At 39.7% G+C, this 18,829-nt stretch overlaps 1 long non-coding RNA gene across 1 annotated transcript in view; it reads left to right on the top strand.

Moving 5' to 3' along the window:
- The window catches only part of LOC139437268 (uncharacterized), a 96,289-nt gene extending 79,590 nt beyond the window's left edge, over positions 1-16,699 (top strand). The window contains exons 2-3 of the long non-coding RNA XR_011647005.1: positions 1,153-1,259; positions 16,633-16,699. This is a non-coding gene — a long non-coding RNA (uncharacterized lncRNA). The remainder of the gene's footprint in view (positions 1-1,152; positions 1,260-16,632) is intronic.
- The last annotated feature ends 2,130 nt before the right edge of the window (positions 16,700-18,829 follow it).

The raw sequence follows: 18,829 nt of genomic DNA on the forward strand, positions 1-18,829 counted from the left end.
CCAAGGAATTTAAAATAAAATCCCTGGCAGTTCAGTGAAATTAAAAGGAAGTCACTTTGCTAGAGAAACCCTTCTAGGCCTGAGAAAAAGTATTCTATATTTAATCATTCCCTCAGACAATCCGTTTTTACCCAAGCCACCAACAGAAACTGGCTGCTAAACCTATGCAAACTACAGGAGAGAAACTCTCTCTAATGCTGTTCTCACACATGGCCAGAGGGAAAAATGCAGAAGGCTCAGCCTTCCATGGATTGCTAGATTGACTAAGATCATTCCCTCCCATATATGGACAGAAGAGTTTGGAATATATATTCCTGACCCCCCAAAAAAGATCAATATGGTTATAAATGACTAAATCCCCATGAAAAAACAGACTCACATACAAACAAACACCAGACCCACTTGAGATTAAAACAATAGATCTTGAGCAAATACAATTTATTGAAGAAGAGTGCAATATTTGGTAATCTAATAGTATGATTTGAAATATGAAAGAATAAAAACAACCATACAACCAGTTCATTGGTGACTTAAAGACAGGAACTGAGTTTATTCAACACCCATTCATGCTTGAAACAATCATTTAGAAATTTTCAATATAGGGGGAATTTTTTTTAATGTGAGATACTTTTTGAACTTTAAGGAAGGACTTTCAAAATGTCTAAGCTATGAAAATTTAAATGAGTTGATAAGAAAGGTGACACTTTAGGTAAGTCTAAAGGCCTCCAAGCATGGTTCAAACTTGACAAGGCATCAATTCAAGCTTCCCAAGATCACTTGGACTAGATGGACATTGGACATTTCAATCTGAAGTTTCTATAGTTAACATTATTCTGAGCTGAGAAAATTTACAGATTTAGAGTTAGGGAGGAAGGTTTTCAGAGGAGGTGGGTTTTATTTTGATCCTAAAGAAGAAACTTTCTTTTTGAAAAACTCTTCCTGAGTACCTAGTAAGTGGTATATATTAAAGCTTCAAATCAAAGTAAGAGCCTACTATGTTCCCATTGCAAAGTTGTATATGTGAGAGGGGCTCCCATGAAAGTGGGCCCAGAGTTTTATTTGCAAGAGAGCCCTAGGAGGCTCAGGGAAGAAGCAAGCTGGCTGAGACTGGCTCCATGCTCACCAACCTCACTGTTCGCATCCTCTTCTTAGCACTTAGGCAGCCTACATTTCTACAAGCCCCCTTGTAGCTGGGAGTGAGCATGAGCCTCGTTATCACCAGTGGAATATAAGCAGAAGTGATGGGCAGTCTCTTCAAGGTAAGTGTGTGCTCTTCTTGCTCTTTCTTCCTTTTCCTACTGATGAGATTCAGAGGTTCCAGTGGAAAACGCCAAAGCCCTGGAGATGATGGAGCCTCTAGATCAGAGTTTCTTAACTTGTAATCTATAAATTCTCAAGGAGTCCATGAATATAGCTTGGATGGGAAAAAAAACACATCTTTACTTTCACTAACATTTGCCTGAAATTTAGTATCATTCCATTAGTATTAGCAGCACCTGTGACTTCAGAACAGATAGAAATCACAGATATTTTCATAACACACATTATTATGATTCAAAAAGTTGTTTTGAGACTGGGTCTATCAGCTTCATCAGATAGATGATGAAGGTGACAACCCCTGATAAGGAACAGGTGATGACCCCTGCACAAAATAAGGAACCTGGGTTCCACTCTGACCTGCCCTGGGCTGTGAAAAAACAAGAATTCATTTATTCCTGTAAAACCATGAGACTTTGAAAGTTGTTTGTTTACCAGGGAGCATTTCTAATCTAGGCAATCAGAAAAAGGGAGTGGAAAGATTAGTAAGAGAAAAGCTCTTTATGTCCTATGACACCCATCACATCCCTTATCTCATATTTCACAAAGGATATAATCTTGTATTCACTTGTATTGTAGACAAATATTCTGTGTTCGAAGAAGGAAATTCCCAATCATTTTTGGACCAAAAATAAAAGCCTGCTGAGAAAAAATTGCCCAAAATTATTGAAATCCAGTTTTCTAAAATATCCAATGAAACTTTGCTGAGTTAAATTGCTCAGGACTAACGAGAAGGCAGTGCTCATTCACATGTTAACATCTACTAAATATGTCTGAATAAATGGCAAGAAGGGGAGATTAGGTTAAAAATGATGGTATTTGTGATAGACTATATGGTGGCTTATGGGGAGAGTCATAAATAAAAGTCAGTATAATTCAGTTGAGTGGCTTGCCAAGTATGACAGGAATGACAGAAAATCAAGGTCTTACTTATTTCCCATCTCTCCCCCTTATTGTCTTCCAAGGAAGAGGAAATATGAAGAGTGTCTCTTTGGTTTGCTGAATTAAAAAGGCTTGTTCTGCATAAGAAAAGAGGGGTGGTTAGAGCCTGAGTATGATCCAAAGTGTCTCAGTTTGTCGGAGATGCTATGACAAACACCACCCGGGGGGTTAGCTTAACAGGAATTTATTGTTTCACCATTTTGGAGGCTAGAAGTCCAAAATCAGGGTATTGACAGGCCATTGGTTTCTCTGCAGTGTTCTGATGCTGGCTTGTTGCAAAGATGCTCTGCCCCCATCACATGGCCACCTGTTCCATTCTGTCTCTCCCTCTGGCCTCCACTCCTCCTGTCCAGTTCTGTCTAGATTTCTTCTCCTCATTAGGGCTCCAGGCATTTTGGAATAAGTCCCAGCCTGATTTAGTTTGCTCCGATCTAAATAGGGATCTTTGAAGATCCTATTTACAAAGGAGGTCACACTCACAGGACTGGACTTGAATGTGTCTTTGTGGGGGTCATAAGTTTATCTACCACTGCAGATGTGGGCGATGAGAGCAGGAACCAGGAAACTCCAGTGGCTGTGGAAAAGGAGGGAGGTAGGAGAGAAGAGAAAGTGTGGCACCTAACTTGAGCCAGAGATTTTAGAGGAGTTTGAAGAAGTTTTGCTATGAGATGTACCATCTCTCCTTTAGTTTCACAAAAATCTTCCAGTAAATGTCTGTAATACTTTTCAGCACCCTTGGAATTGGATTTTTACTAACTCTTACCCCACCCCCATCAAAATGCTATGACAAGGCTCAAAGCAAGATTGGGATAGCTCAAGGAGGACAATTATATCAGGGTCACACTGATATAATTGTGTGACCCCCAATGAATGAGGGTCAGTCATTATCATACAGTAAAAATCCATGAGTCTCACCTTTGGAAGAACATTCAACTGTCAAGGGCAGGCAGCAGTTAAGTTCAGGGAATATTGCTATCAGGAATGTTGGTCATATACTTTCTGCAACAAAGAGTTACAGCAAATGTTAAATGCTTTCCGCGAACAGTTGCTGCCAATGAGAATTCCTCACATGATGTAATTACATTCTTTCCTTCAGCTCCTTTTAGTTTTATTCTCACATTTCTTGGTAGTAGAACACAGTAGACCGTATTTTCTAGTTCTCAAAGAAAAGCTTTCTTAAAGGTAAGTTTAAAGCAAAACAGGACAATCATTTTGTTCAGCGGCCCCATTTAATGCATGTGATATCAGTTTGCATTTGCTAATTTGCCAGTTCCAAAAGTGGGCTGGGCCAGGAACTTATTACTGACAAGCAGCCTGGAGAAGTGAAATAGTCACCAGAAGGCCAGACTCCTCCGGATGGTTCTAGTCAACATTAATGAGAGAGTTTTCAACAGCTGCAGAAAGTCAACAAGTTTATAGCAAACATTCCAACTACTTTATCTGTTCAGCATGACCTCAACGCTAAATTCCACCATCAACAGAGAAATGTACAAATACTGGCTCACGCCCTGCGGATCAAAGCAGATGCCGGCCTCCATTCTCAAAGCACCTCGGGAGCACAGGCTCAGTCCAAGACGAGACAGCCCTTGGCTCTGTGCTGATTAATCAGGTGTCTGAGGCCAAACAGTTCACTGATTTCTTGGAAAAATGAGGCGATTTTTAATCCCAGTTGATTTCTGAATCCAACAAGCAAGCAACAGAATCTTACATTCTCCGCTTCACAAGTCTCCTAAGCACAGCACAAGATATGTTCCAAATCTCAAATGTGGCTGGATTCCAATTTTAACAGAGAACACGAATTGTGGATTGAGTGAGTGATAGGCATTTCCTATGCGGTACAGTACTTGGTGGTATTAGCTCAGTGATACAAAGGAGATGTTAAGGAGAAAATCAGTAAAGCTGGCGTTTATTATCTTACAATAATTAAAAGAGCTATGTTGTACTGGAGCCAGTAGTAAAAGGCAAAAATCAGAGGTAAAATCTGTTATCAGATCTGATATAAAATTATCTTACATATTTGCCCCTGATGCTTTCGTGATAATTATACTTTTAGACTGAGGCTCTTAGGCCTCAGAAAATTTTGCATAAATAAAAAGTAAATTTTAAATTCATTTTCTCGCTCCTGAGGGGTGGGGCAAGATGGTGGTTGAGTGAGTGCACCTGATAGTCTCTCCTGCAAAGAAGCGGCTGGGCAGCGTTAGAAATTCTCCAGGACCAGGCTGTTTCGGGATTTTGCAGGGCAGAAGGTGTCTGGACATCGATTTCGTGGGAAGGTAACAGAGAAAATTCATGTTAAAGATCAAATTGAGGCTCTCTTGCATGTTAGGGGCTGCACGCGGGACGCTCCTCCCTGGGGCGGGCGGAATCCCGGCACCGGCACCTCGGCAGCGATTCCTGGAGGCTCTGTGGTACTGGGGAATTCATAAGCCCTGAGTGGGCTATTCAGGGCCTAGCAGGGCAGGAGGCCTTCGCAAACCGATTTGGTGAGACAGACAGGAGTTATTTGTGAGGCGGGGAATTTTTGATTTCTGACACAAATAATAGCGCTTCCGGCTAGAGTCCCGCCCCCAAGGCCGGCTGCTGATCTGCAGCGGCCTTAAATCGCTTGCAATAAAGAGATGTCACCAGGAGGCTATTTCAGGGGATTGCAGGGTGGGAGGCGGCTGGAAGCCGCTGTTTAGGGGAATCTTTTGCGAGGTGTGGGATTTTGGGTTTCGGACACTGATACAGCGCTTCCGGCTAAAGCCCCGCCCCCTAGGCCCTGCTGCGGATCTGCAGCGTCCTTAAATTGGCTGCAATATAGAGGCGCCCCCAACTGGCTGTTTCGGGGCCTAGCAGGGCAGGAGGTGTCCTGAAGTCGAATTGGTGAGACAGCCACAGAAGAGACCCTAGTGAAAGGGGGAATTGCGGGTTTCTGACACATAGGTCAGAGTTTGCGGATGTGACCTCGCCCATAGGGCCGGCACCCAGCTGTGGGGATCCCTGAAGGCTGTCTTGCACTGCGGTGCTCCCAGGCTCCCTGTTAACTGGATTTGAGGTTGCCAGGTCTGTGTCCCCTAAACCCTGGTGGCCCACACCCCAGAGACTCACACCTCTTGAGTCTGCAATATCACAGACTTTCCATCCCTGAATCCACCACCCCCTGAGGCCCATCTGAGGTCCTTGATTGTCCTAGCCCTCAATGTTTGTGGGTTTTTTTTAAATTTTAATTTTAATTTTTAATTTTTAATTTTTTGTTGTCCTGGTTGCTAATATTGCATTATTCCTAGTCTCTTCTCCCATTGTAACCCCAAGGTCTTTTTTTTTTCATTTATTTAGGGGTTTTTTGTTGTTGCTGTTGTTGGTGTTTTGTATCTTCTTTTCCTTTCCTTACTTGTTCCCCTCCCTTTTCTTTACCCACCCCCCCTTTTTCTTTCTTCCTTCCTTCTCTCTTTTTTTTCTCTCTCTTTTCTCTTGTCCCTCATTTTCTTCTTATTTTATTTTATCTTAATTATACAATAGGTGCTGCAGGGAACACCTCACATTTGTTGGGTTTCCTCATCCTTCGTTGCCTCATTTCTGTGTGAATTGAATTTGGCTACCTACACTATCCCCTTTCCCCCACATCTTGATATCCTCCATCATCTACTGTGTCTCCTATATTCCACCTCCCTTTCTTTGATCCCCAAATTGTCTAACTCTTAATTTCTAATACCTTTGTTTTGTTTTCTGTCTTTTATCCACTCTTGAAACTATTGCCTTTCTTTTCTCTTTCCCTCTCTCACAAAAACGCTAGCTTTTTAATTCATACCATATTCCTCCCATATTCAGTCGACTACCTCATTATAGGTATTCTACCTACTGCTACAACTCTACACAACTTACATGACTCTAATGTCCATCCTCCCAGATCTCATATTGTTGCTCTGTTAACATTTATTACCAATACTACTTTACACATTTTCCTTTCTTACACAATTGCCTTTCCCTGGCCCTAATACTTTCCTTCAAAGTGAACTCAGCCAGCAATAAGAAATTAGAATAAGAAGAACAAAGTGACAAAGAGAAGATATAACACTTACACAAAAACAGCAGCTAATTAATCCCCAAGACTAGACAAAGAAGCAAAGGAACTGATTAAACCCGTCAAGATAAAATGATGACCAGGCAGCAAGAAAAATCTACAAACCAAACCAGTAATCAGGAAAACATGGCTGAATCCAATGAACAAACTGAAAACCAGGAAGGGGCGCAGAGCTTTGCACAAATAATTAAAGATCTCAGAACATATATCACAGACAAATTTAGTGAAGTAAAGGAAGAGGTTAACAATATGAAGACAACACTTCGAGGGGAAATTGCAGACATACACAAAAAGAAAACAGATATGATGGGAATGAACACCACAGTTCAAGAAATCAAAAATACACTTGCAGCAAATAGCAGCAGATTAGAAGAGGCGGAGCAGAGAATTAGCGATGTGGAAGACAGTACATCGGAAATCAAACAGATAGTAGAACTGATCGATAAATGATAGAAAAATCCAGCTAGGACTTAGGGACCTGAATGACAATGCAAAATGCACAAACATATGTATTATAGGCATCCCAGAAGGAGAAGAAAAGGGAAAGGGATCAGAAGGAGTGTTGCAGGAAATAATGGCTGAAAACTTCCCAAATCTACTGAAAGAGACAGATGTACATATCCAAGAAGCACAATGCACCCCAAACATCATAAACCCCAACAGGCCTACCCCAAGACATATACATGTCAAATGATCCAATGCTCAAGACAAAGAGAAAATTCTAAAAGTAGCAAGAGAAAAGAAAACCATCATACAAGGGAAGCTCCATAAGATTAAGTGCTGATTTCTCATCTGAAACCATGGAGGCAAGAAGGCAGTGGTATGATATAGTCAAGGTACTAAAAGAAAAAAAATTCCAACCAAGAATACTCTATCCAGCTAAACTAGCATTCAAAAATGATGGAGAGTTCAAAATATTCACAGATAAACAGAAATTTAAAGAGTATGCCAACAAGAAACCTTCCTTTCAAGAAATTCTACAGGGAGTTCTGCAGGAAGAAAGGAAAAAACAGGACAGACAGAGTTGGAGGAGAGTGTAAGAGCAACAAAAAAGACAGAAAGAGAAGAAAACAAACAAACAAAATATGACAAACACAAGTCCAATCAAAATATGGCTAACATAAATAATTCCTTGAAAGTAATAACATTGAATGTCAATGGATTAAACTCACCAATCAAAAGATTCAGACTGGGACATTGGATAAGGAAATATGACCCATCTATATGCTGTCTACAAGAGACACATCTTAGACCCAGAGATTCATGGAGGCTGAAAGTGAATGGCTGGAAAACAATCTTACAAGCAAACAATAACCAAAAAAAGGCAGGAGTAGCTATATTAATATCAGACAAAATAGACTTTAAATGTGAAACAATTGTGAGAGACAAAGAAGGATACTACATATTAGTGAAAGGGACAATCTGTCAAGAAGAACAAATGATCATAAATATTTATGCTCCTAACAAGGGTGCCTCTAAATACGTGAGGCAAACACTGGAAAAACAAAGTGAAAGAATAGATGCATCTACAATTATAATGGGGGATTTTAATACACCACTATCAACTCTTGACAGAACATCTCAAAAGAGAATCATTAAAGAAACAAAATATTTGAGCAGTATATTAGATGAGCTGGATCTAACAGACATATACAGATCATTACACCCAAACACAGCAGTATATACATTTTTCTCAAGAGCACATGGATCATTCTCCAAGATAGACCATATGTTAGGCCACAAAGAAAGGCTTAATGAATTCAGAAAGATCGAAATCATACAAAATAATATCTCTGACCACAGTGGAGTGAAGCTGGAAATTTGCAAGGCCCAGATTTCACACCAAGATATGGAAATTAAACAGCACACTCTTAGAAAAACAGTGGGTCAAAGAGGAAATCTCAAAAGAAATCAATGACTACCTTGAAACAAATGATAATGATAACACAACATACCAAAATTTATGGGATGCAGCAAAAGCAGCACTGAGAGAGAAATTTATAGCCATAAATTCATACATCAAAAAAGAAGAAAGAGCAAAAATTGAAGAACTAACTGCACATTTGGAGGAATTAGAAAAAAACAACAACAAAGTAATCCCACAGGAAGAAGAAGGAAGGAAATAACAAAGATAAGAGCAGAACTAAATGAAATAGAAAATAAGAAAGCACTTGAAAAGATAAACAAGACCAAGAGCTGGTTTTTTGAGAAGATCAATAAAATTGACAAGCCTTTAGTGAGACTAACAAAGAAAAAAAGAGAGAAGAAGCAAATACACAAAATAAGAAATGAGAAAGGAAATATCACCACTGACCCCACAGAAATAAAGACTATCATAAGAGGATACTTTGAAAAACTATATTCCAACAAAAACGACAATTCAGAGGAAATGGACAAATTCCTAGAAACACATAAGCAACCTATATTGATGAAAGAAGAAATTGATGATCTCAACAAACCAATCACAAGTAAAGAGATAGAATCAGTCATTAAAAACCTCCCAACTAAGAAGTGCCCAGGGCCAGATGGCTTCACAGGTGAATTCTACAAAACATTCCAGAAAGAACTAACACCAATCCTGCTGAAACTCTTCCAAAAAATCGAAACAGAAGGAATATTGCCTAACTCCTTCTATGATGCCAACATTACCCTAGTACCAAAGCCAAACAAAGACACCACAAGAAAGGAAAATTACAGACCAATATCTCTAATGAATCTAGACGCAAAAATACTTAAAAAAATACTTGCTAATCGTATTCAACAACACATTAAATGAATTATACACCATGACCAAGTGGGATTCGTTCCAGGTATGCAAGGATGGTTCAACATAAGAAAATCAATCAATCAATGTAATACACCATATAAACAGATTGAAGAAAAAAATCACATGATTATATTTATAGATGCAGAAAAAGCATTTGACAAAATACAGCACCCTTTCTTGATAAAAACACTCCAAAAGATCAGAATACAAGGAAATTTTTTGAACATGACAAAGAGTATATATGAAAAACCCACAGCCAACATCGTTTACAATGAGAAATCCTAAAATCCTTCCCTCTAAAGTCAGGAACAAGACCAGGATGCCCACTCTCTCCCCTTCTATTTAACATTGTCTTAGAAGTACTTGCTCGGGCACTGAGGCAAGAACCAGATATAAAAGGCATTCAAATTGGAAAGGAAGAAGTCAAAATTTCATTATTTGCAGATGACATGATCCTATACATAGAAAACCCTGAGAGGTCTACAACAGAGCTTCTAGAACTCATAAATGAGTTTAGTAAAGTCGCAGGTTATAAGATCAATGCAAAAAATCAGTAGTGTTTCTGTACACCTATAATGAGCATGATCAGGAGGAAATCAAGAAACAAATACCATTCACAATAGTAAATAAAAAAATCAAATATTTAGGAATAAATTTAAATAAAGATGTAAAAAACTTATACACCGAGAACTATACAAAACTGTTCAAGGAAATCAAAGAAGATCTAAATAAATGGAAGACTATTCCCTGTCCATGGATAGGAAGACTAAATATTATTAAGATGTCTATCCTACCAAAACTGATCTACACATTCAATGCGATCCCAATAAAAATCAACACAGCATTCTTTAAGGAACTAGAAAAACTAACTATGAAATTTACTTGGAAAGGAAAGAGGTCCCGAATAGCCAAAGACATATTGAAAAAGAAAAACGAAATTGGAGGAATCACACTACCTGACTTCAAAACATACTACAAAGCTACAGTAGTGAAAACAGCATGGTATTGGCACAAGGAGGGACACACAGACCAATGGTATTGAATTGAAAGTTCTGATGTAGATTCTCATATATATAGTTATATAATATTCGATAAAGCCACCAAACCCTCTCAACTGGGAGAGAATGGCCTATTCAACAAATGGTGCCTGGAGAACTGGATATCCATATGTAGAAGAATGAAAGAGAATTACCATCTCACACCTTATACAAAGATCAACTCAAGATGGATCAAAGACCTAAATATAAGAGCCAAGACCATAAAGACCTTGGAAAGCAGTGTAGGGAAACATCTACAAGACCTTGTAATAGGAAATGGCTTCATGAACATCACACCAAAATCACAAGCAGCAAAAGAACAAATAGATAAATGGGACTTCCTCAAAATTAAAGCCTTCTGCACCTCAAAGGAGTTTGTCAAGAAAGTAAAAAGGGAACCTACACAATGGGAGAAAATATTTGGCAACCATATATCTGATAAGAGACTTATAACTTTCATATATAAAGAACTCCTGTATCTTGAAAATAAAAAGATAAACAACCCATTTAAAAAATGGGGAAAATATTTAAACAGACACTTCTCCAAAGAAGAAATACAAATGGCTAAAAAGCACATGAAAAAATGCTCCAAATCTTTAGCTATCAGGGAAATGCAAATCAAAACTACAATGAGATACCATCTTAGTCCCATAAGATTGGCAGCTATGAAAAAAACAGAAGAATACAAATGCTGGAGAGGATGTGAAGAAATGGGGACACTCATCCACTGCTGGCGGGAAAGCAGAAGGATCCAACCATTCTGGAGGACAGTTTGGCGGGTTCTCGAAAAACTAACCATAGATTTGCCATATGACCCAGCAATACCACTGCTGGGTATATACCCAGCAGAACTGAAGGCAGGGACACAAACCGATATATGCACACCAATGTTCATAGCAGCATTGTTCACTATCGCCAAAAGTTGGAATCGACCCAAATGCCCATCAACAGATGAGTGGATCAATAAAATGTGGTATATACATACAATGGAATACTACTCGGCTTTAAGACCAAATACACTACAAACACACGTGATAACATGGATGAATCTTGAGAACCTTATGCTGAGTGAAGCAATCCAGGCATTGAAGGACAAATACTACATGACCTCAATGATATGAAATAAGCAAGCTGCCTCAGAGAGCTAGAGACTGGAAAATATAATAGGCTTACAGGAAATCGGGGAGTAGAGGAAAGATGTAAGGTGACATCTACATGGGTGAAATCTATGATAAGCTGGAGGTAAGTATGTGTACAAGGAAGGGATAAAATGGGGGCATAGTGTTACCTTTGGGTGGGGCTTTGGGGTTTTGAGGGGGGTTAGGGATGGGCGGATGGGTAATATTGCCCAAGAAATTGGGGGGAGGGTGGGGCAACATACGAACATAGGAGATTGTCAGGTGTTGGTTGAGAGTATAATGCTGAGAAAACCTTTTCAAAATATAATTAGGAAAGTTACCTGTTTAAGATACTCAAAGGGGATAATCTGATGCAGGACAGACTCCTAGGGAATATCTGAATGCTCATTTTGCCAGAGTGGGTTATACCATTGGGTAGAGACCCATATAATGAGAGTGAAGGTACACCCACAACCTGGGGAGGACTAATGCCATCAAATAGAGGGAACTATATCTCTCAAGAGAAATGGTGGCTCCCAGGGCATTAGGGCAGTTGAGCAAGTCAAGCCCTCAACACTGTTGCAAGTATCTCTGAACATGGCTCCTCAAGAAATGAAGATTGACTGTCACTGTGGGCCCCAAGGGGAGGGGGGAAATAGATATTGAAGAGATGGAACCAAAGTAAATGTGAGGGCAAAAGAAGTGTTTCACAAGAGTACATAAGGATGGATATAAAACATGTAATAGTACACCAAAAACATATAGGGGATGACAGACTAATAATGTAAACCATAATGTAAAACATAGGATAACTAAAAAATTCAGAAAACTGTATAGCCTAAAGTATAAACCACAATGTAAACACAAATGTTACCTTGTTTGAAAGCTATTGTCTCAATATCTGTACATCAGTTTCAGTAAATATGATATGAATAAGTTAAAAGATTATCGCTGTGGAAGGGAAAAGGTTTTATAATGGATATGTGGGAGTACTGTATATTGTATATATGAATTACTGTGATCTAAGGCTCTTGTGAAGAGAGGCTCAATAACTAGGGAAAAAAGAAAAGAAAAAGATAGGATGTAGAAGTTTTCCAAATCAATATGTATTCTATATCTAACCTTTAAACTCATCACTATATTCCATTTTACTATTAAGGGAACCTGACATTATATTGGGCTTCACTTTGCAGGAAGTTTTGGATCACAGAGTGGTTCAACAATGGCAGCGGAGAAATACTGGTATAGGATGTTATTGACAGGGGACATATGGTTGACAGGGAGTTAAACAGGGCATGTGTCCAGGGTGCATGGAAATGTTTGGATATACTCATAGTGGAAACAATTAAAAACAACAGCTGGGGGGGTACTGGGTTCCTGGCCACGGCCGGGGGGGGGGACAGCTCTTTTGTGGTCCCTGCGGGAGCAGCGGCAGTCCCCCAGGTGCAACAGCAAGGACCAGGAAGGAATGAGGGTCCAACAGTGACCCCCTGATACTAATGACTATGCTTGTGAGCCTATACACCTGAAATAAGAACAAGGCCTAGAGCAGCACTGTGCCTAGGAGTTCCCTCCTGACAGCCTCCGTGTTAATCAAATGTGGCCAGTCTCGAAGCCAAACTCAGCATGTAAATGCAATGCCTTCCCCCCAGCATGGGACATGACACCTGGGGATGAGCCTCCCTGGCACCGAGGGATCACTACCAAGTACCAGCTGATGACGTAACTAGAAAATGACCTTGAATTAAAGGTTCAATGCGGACCAGCAGAATATCCCTGTCTACATATAATAACAGGAGTTAAAAATGCTGTTTGACCTAAAGTAAGGGGGAAATGGAAAGGACAGATGAGTTCATATGGCTATGAGTCTCTAAAAAAGAGTCTGGAGGTTGTCAGAAGGATTGCCCTTATGCACACCTGAGCAGAGTCTCAGAGACAGATAAAGTAGATACAATCCCAGGTTTTGGTTCTTTTGAGGGCTAAAGAGACCCACAGGTTCTATGGTCATGGCAGATGGAGTTCACTGCCATGTCAGTTGGCCCTTCTTTGGAGCTGGTGTTTCTGCATGATGGAGCTGGACTCAGATGTGATCTCTTTTCACAAGCCTTTCATGCTACTTTACTGGAATTGTAGTTGGTGCTGGGGTTTAAGATATATCTAGGGGATTTGAATCTCTGGACTGACAATATGATAGACAGGCCCTGAGCCTCAGCGTACTTCAGTTCCTACACTCTGATTTATTGGACTCTCCCCACTCAGCTGACATGGAGTTGAGGAATGTCAACCACCACACCATGGAGCCTAGGGGGCCTACGGCTGAGGGCGGGAGGATTGCATCCGGTATCCATGTGGAATCTAGGCCCCCTCTTGACATAGATGTGGAATGGACACAACCAAGCCAAGGTCCACAGGAAGGAGGAATACAGTAAGGATTAGAGTGGACTTAATGATATACTATTCATGAATTATTGTGGTTAATAATCAAGAAAATGTGGCATTGGTGTGGGAAAAGTGGCCATGGTGGCTGTTGGGTGCGGGGAATGGGAGGAAGAGATGAGATGTGGAGGCATTTTCGGGACTTGGAGTTGTCCTGAGTGGTGCTGCAGGGATAATTGCCGGACATTGCACGTCCTCCCGTGGCCCACTGGATGGAACGTGGGAGAGTGTGGACTGTGGTGTGGACCACAGGCCATGGGGTGCAGCGATGCCCAGAGATGTACTCACCAGATGCAATGGATGTGTCATGATGATGGGAGAGAGTGTTACTGTGGGGGGAGTGGTGGGGTGGGGACAGTGGGGGTGAATGGGGACCTCATATTTTTTGAATGTAATATTTTTTAAGAAATGAATAAATAAAATAAAAAAAATTCATTTTCTCCTTGACATAATACAAATATAAAATTATAGTATGAGATAACATGTAATAAGATTCACACTCTATTTTTTTTTTAAGATTTATTTTTTATTTATTTCTCTCCTCCCCCCACCTCCATTGTCTGCTCTCTTATGTCCATTTGTTGTGTGTTCTTCTGCATCCGCTTGCATTCTCTGTGGCACTGGGAATCTGTGTCTCTTTTTGTTGCATCATCTTGCTGCGTCAGCTCTCCGTGTGTGTGGCACCACTCCTGGGTGGGCTGTGCTTTTTTTCTGCATGGGGTGACTCTCCTTGTAGGGCACACACCTTGCGTGTGGGGCTCCCCTACGTGGAGGACACCCCTGCATGGCATGGCACTCCTTGCATGCGGCAGCACTGCGCATGGGCCATCTCACCACATGGGCCAGGAAGCCCTGGGTGTCGAACACTGGACCTCCTTTATGGTAGGTGGATGCTCTATCAGTTGAGCCACATCTGCTTCCCCATACTCTATTTGATATGCTGCCCATTTCTGAGAGAGAGATGGTGGAGGGGATGAGGGCAGAGGCTTGCAGTCGGCACTACTGGTCTCTTCTTTGCTTCCATTGCATACTCCTCCCGGGATGATTATAAAATGTATTACATTTTATTGGAGATATCTCATTTGATTCCCTTTCTTCCATTCAGCTGTGTTTCTTGAGGGAGAGGGTGTTTTTTAAAAAATTTTTTTAGGAGATACTGGGGATTACCCAGGACCTTGTATATGGGCAGCTCAACCACTGAGCTACATCTGCTCCCAATGAGAGTTGTTTTTTTGTTTGTTTGTTCATTTTGTTTTTAGGAGATATCGGGGATCAAACCTGGGACCTTACATAAGTGGGAACCAAGTGCTCAACCATTTGAGCTTACATCTGCTCCCCATTATTCGTCTTTATATCCCTACAATGTAGCACATATTAGTGGCCCAACAAAAATTAATTGAATAAATGAATAAAACAAATGGTCAAACCATTAATGAAATGGAAATAGAGTCTATGCACATATAAACATAAGTAGAAAAAGCTAAAATTGACAATCTCATTGTAAAATTCATTGATACATTACAGATTTTTAAAATAGTGTGGTGATTTTTCAAAGATAAGTAGAGTTGACATTTTGTATAAAGACTAAGACTACTTTGCACAATGTGGTTTCCCACTCTTGGATTTGCTGAAAACCTAATATTTATGACTTCCTGTGGGATTTCAGTGCTTACCCCCATGAATGGTGTAATGGTGGAGCCCCATAAAGTCAACTGAATACTTTTGATATTCCAAAGAAACCACATGGAAGACCAGCTGCTGTTACGCCATTTTCTACTCACCAGTCCCTTCGACGGCTGGTCAGGTAGTTACTGTGCTGCTCAGCAGGGAAACAAAGATTACATAGGGCTAGACAACACAATGGGGGTTTAGCAAATGCACAGAGCAGCTCTAGGGTGCACATAGCCTAGTAAATGATTAACACTGAGTGCGTACATATGGGTGGAATTGTGTAAGTTCTCAGAACAGTAAAATCATGGGTTTGAGCACTTAACATTCCTTTGAAGCAGACTGTGATTGACAACTTGGCATCAAGCTCTTTCCTGCTGAGGAGGAGTGGGCCACCAGTATGACCTTCCTCTCCCAGCACTTCTGCCTTCAGGTCATGGAAAGGGAATTCCTTCCATTTACCCTACAAATGGCAACAGGCATTCAATAAATGTCAATTCTCCTGGTCATTCTGTACCTCCATTTCTTATTTGGATACTGCAATACAATTATTTAACATACAATTGGACTGTTAAAATTGGTAAATATCTTCAAATAATTATATTAGTTGGTAAAATTATTATGAAATTAAGTTGATACTGTTAATTGCTAAGCATTAATTACTTTAAGAAAGCTTTTCTTTTAATGATCTTTGTACTTATGTATCTGCATAACTAAATAACGTCACATAACTTTAAATTAATTAATAATATTCATATAACTATTTGCTGGACACATTGGGCATTTGTGGTAATTATTTTAAAAATTAAAGGACCTCAAGAAATGCTGCTGAGAATAAAAGAGTGTGCAGGTTTCTTGACTGGTTAAAAATTGACTTTTTTTTTGACTTTTGTGTAATTTTGAACCCCATATAATGGATTTTTTTGACTCATGTGTTGTAACCAACTGATTCTTTTCATAAAAATATTCAAATATAGAAATGATACAAGCAATCATTTTCATTTTATTTTATACTTATCTCAGAATTATTATTGAAAAGGTTGATATGCTCATCACAAATTGTGAAAAAAAAATTGAATTATGGTATGCCTCTTTTCATTTCACAGACCTGAACAGCATTGACATATAGCAGAAAAGCGTGTGTGTGTGTGTGTGTGTGTGTGTGTGTGTGTATGTTTCCCTCTCTATACTGAGTCCTGGTTAGGGGACATTCTTTTTTGAAACATTAGGCTGTTTCTGTTTCATGCCTTGCCTCCAAGTTTCTCACATATAATTTCTCTCCAGCCAGAGGAAGATGGGGGCAAATGCATACAATTACAAGGACCTCTAATGGACAGCTCCAGAGTCTGCCTGCAAGGTATCTCATGCCATCTCTGAATACTTAAATGTCTGTATAATTCTTATTTCCCAGGCAATGTGTTATAAATGGAATGCATGAAGTCTTAATTCATTATGCATTTTGTTTTAAGGAAGTCTTTATTTGGGCTGCCATTTATTTGGCTTTTGCCCATAGTGTTTTAACAATATTTTTGGAGGGGAGTACTGTTGAAGGAAGGGAATAAACTGTGTGATAATGTATGAAATTCCTCTTTAACTTTTACGCTCTTTTCCTCTTTGTTCTAAACATTTTGTTCTTACTAATTAAATTAGTTGAGATGAAAGATAGATATAGAGATACATAAACACATACATGTAGGTGTGTGTGCGTGTGTGTGTATACATATATATTTATATCTATATATGTATGTTGTATATACCTGTTACTTTTCTGAACCATTTCAACCTTCACTCAATACTCTTTACTTTTTGGGATCCTGTCCTTCTAGACTATTTTGAAAAGAGGGGTTATTAGGAACAGGACATTTTGCTCGAGTCTTGGCTGCCTATACCCACCTACTCACTTCTTCCCTTAATGCAACTCCCCAAATGTTCTCACCTAATATGATGCAGTATCCCATGTGCAGCTGAAGATGCAGTGAGTAGCCCTTGACCTCTGAACTTCCCTGTCTCTGCCTTTTAACTCCATCCCCAGACTGCATTTTCCCTGGACTCTGGAACCATATCTGAGGGCAGCGCCAAGATTTCATCTGCCTGGCTTACCCATCACAAGGGACACGGGTCCTAAGTTTCAATTTTAAACACCATAGTGATGAGTCTAAGTGGTCATTCTTGGGTCATGTGTTCACTGCTTTGGACTTACTGCTGTGGAGAGAGGGATAAAGTGTAGGTTACCCCAGCTTGCCAGGGTTGCAGTTGGGGAGAGGCAAGTCCTTCAAGGAGAGGGCTATAGTTAAAGAAAGATGTTGGAAACTGAAAACAGCAGAGGTCTCACATACGTTTTAGATATTATGTTGATAAAATTCTTTTGACATTGTAAAGAAGAAATCCTTAAATATTCATAACCTAAAAGAGAAAAGGGTACTTCTCTTCCGGGGGAAGGATCTGAAACTTCTGATGATTTTTAGTAGCTTAACTAAGTAAAAGCACTTAAAATAACATATTTTAATACATGATTAATATTTTACCAAAAAATAAAACTTCCTTATAAATCACCCACTAATATAGTATAAGCCCAAATCATTAACCAAAAGAACTGTTGTAACATTGGATCATGCTAATGAGGACAGAATAAAAATTATTCCAAAATAAATCTGGGGCCCAAATTCTTGATGAATCTGACACAACGCTTAGATCATAATTATGTGGACATGCCACAAAAGTTTAATAAAAAGAAAAGAAAAGACTCATAATCTCCCTCTAGCCACTCTAATCTCAGAAATCAGGGTCCAACGCATGTTCTCAGGAGAACCAGCTATTAAAATGATGTTTTATCTGGTTACATAATAGTATGGATTATGTTTATTTTGAACCCTAGGCTACTTTAACTCTAATCAATTTTTAATATAATATCATAACTGAGACAATTAAACAAAATTACTGCATTTGATCAAAACATTGCCTCTGGTAGAGTTTTGTTTTGTTTTGTTTTTTCCCCGTTTCAGTACAAACAGCTTTCCAACCACACCCACTACCACAGTTGGCTGGAGATATCACTCGATGAACCCTCCCTAGCTCACCTGTCTGTATTTGTATATCCCAATCTTTACATATCTCTGAAGATTTGGAGTAGGCAGGAAGGATGTATTTATCCTGGACCAAAAAGCTTCCACTTAAGATTGAGATAGCCAATAACCAGGAAACCCAAGTATCAGCTTCCTTCCCTTCACCCTTTCCACTTCCACAAGACTCACCACCTGCTAGCGTATTTGGGAAGGTATAGGCATGTTGCATAATCACTCTGAGTCAACAAGCGAAGTTACTTATTTCCAGGGAATGCTCTTCTGTTTCCAACTAATTGAGGACATAGCACTTCAGTCCTGCACGTGACTTAGAATTCCTCCTCGGCAAATGTGGGACAGGCCACCCATTTCTTATTGTCCTTCTCTTTATTTCCCACCAGTAGGCTCCACATAAAGACTTT

The sequence above is a fragment of the Dasypus novemcinctus genome, chromosome 21 (assembly GCF_030445035.2).
Source record: "Dasypus novemcinctus isolate mDasNov1 chromosome 21, mDasNov1.1.hap2, whole genome shotgun sequence".
Taxonomy (NCBI): domain Eukaryota; kingdom Metazoa; phylum Chordata; class Mammalia; order Cingulata; family Dasypodidae; genus Dasypus; species Dasypus novemcinctus.